A 2,098-nucleotide genomic window follows, 5' to 3' on the forward strand; every position below is an offset into this window, starting at 1 on the left:
AACCCTAACATTTGTACAGCGCAAGCTCTCCCGTCAGTTATTCTAGTCAAGCATCCACCTACATGGGAAAAATTAGAATTAATCAACTTCTCGAGGCTTTGATTGTATGTTTAGTCAATGGGAGTGATTTCCTGCTTTTCACCATGCCGTTTAAGAGGTTTACTTTCTGGTTAAAGTCAAATAAACATATGTAGGATCTGACTTAATCCCATTCAGAGCAACATTTCTGGGGAAGAAGCTTGAGTGTTTGGTTAAGGATGGGACCTGGAAGTTGGACCTGGGGTCTGTTCCTGGCTCCGAGTTCCTGCGTGAACTTGTAGCTGGGCAGGGGCAGGACAGGACATGTTGGCTTTGGTGAAATACCTCACACAGTTGACATCTTATTCAGTAGATGAATAGTGCTTGTCTAGAGTGCTTGATGGCTTGCATAGATGTTTTTACCCTCCTCATCTCAGGTTCCTGTTAGGTGGTCGCGCTGCCTGTGGTAAAGGGGAGAAAGGCTGCGGCAGAGTTGCAGCGGATTCTGCATGAGCAGCTGCTCCATGTGGCTATTTCTCCCGCCTCAAAAGTATCCCGTCCATGCAGAAAATTTAGAAGGAATAGCAAAGGGGTAAAAACCATCTCTAGCTGATGCGCTCTTTATGCGGTTTAGGCTAAAATAGAAGGAGAGCTGCTGAATTCAGGTGACTCGGGGCCGGGAGACTGAGGATCATCGCTTTGCTTTATTGTGTGGCCAGCAGGACAGGGTACAAACCCTGCAGCTGTGTTAGCACTGGAGAGGTTTTGGATGCAGTATTTCCCCCCTCTGGGCCCTTTACTGCAAAAAAAAAAAAAGGAAGCAGACAGGTTAAAAAGAAGCCAGGGAGAGGAAAGTAAATAACTGCCTAAAATGCCAGTTTGAGCAGCTGGATATCAGGTCAGGAGCTGTAACAGAGATCCACTGAGTGTGCAGGATGAAGGAGAACCTGCCCGTCCCACTTTGGCAGATTCTTGTTTTCTCTGTTTTTATGGAATGGAAATTGTACTTTCTGCATTAAGCAATATTGTGTTGCTCATAATGAAGAGGAGGGAAGAGGGGAGGAAAAACAATTTGAAACATGATAGAGAGGCGAGGTGAGGTTGATTCAAACTATTTTGCTGTTAATCCATAATCAGAGTTATTTCACACATTAGAAAGACCATTGCTATGTAGAGATTACTGAAGCCTCATACCAAGGTCAGATGGAAAGCAAGCCTTGATGACGTGCGTGGGGAATTCTATAATGACCACATCTTGTAATCTGGAGACCTTGTGCTTGTCTCCAGGATGCATTCTGGAATAGCTCCTCATTAACTACTCATGTTTATCCTGCTTCAGCTACAGGATTCATCATGTTTTATGGTGAAACTGGAGTAAAGTACTCCTGTTTTGGAGCAGGAACTCGGTTAGCACTCTTTTCCCTCCTCATTCACCTTACTTTCATCCCAGTGAACTTTCTTCTGGAGGCAAAGTTGAAGTGGTGTGCTGGTGTGTGTCCCTTCAGCTCAGTTCCAGTGAGATTAAGAGAGGTTACATTGCCAGACTGTGTGCTTCGTCCCTTCTGGGTGGGCAACAACACACATTACTCTCTGCAGCTCCAGATTATTATTGTAAAAATGCAAATACGTTATGTGATAACGAGAATAAGTGAGTTTGTCACTTGGCACAGCCAACACTTCAACTGTTGTTCTGGCTGTCCGTTTCCCTGTGGTCTGTCTGAATTGCCTGTATCATTGACCCATTTACATTCTAACACATATTTATCCTTGGGTTTTGGTTTGTGAGACCCTGAATATTTTTGAGGGAGGTTTGTGTCTCTCTAGAGGGAAGTTAAGCCTCTTGGGAAAAAGCTTGCTCTGCTTAGTTATTTTTTGCGGGCTCACAGGTACTCTTTGAAGTTGGAGATTGACCAACTTGTGTTGAATTGCCGTGATGTACAAACAGAGGTACTGTAAGTCTCCTCCTGAAAGGCTGTTTCCAGCAACCACAAATTTGACACATGCCCCCTTCTTTTGCATACTGTTATGATTATCTGAGGTTGGTGAAAAAGTCTGTGCCCTATAAGGTCTTACATTTCTC

The sequence above is a fragment of the Egretta garzetta genome, unplaced genomic scaffold (genome assembly GCF_000687185.1).
Source record: "Egretta garzetta isolate BGI_Z169 unplaced genomic scaffold, ASM68718v1 scaffold7, whole genome shotgun sequence".
Classification (NCBI taxonomy): domain Eukaryota; kingdom Metazoa; phylum Chordata; class Aves; order Pelecaniformes; family Ardeidae; genus Egretta; species Egretta garzetta.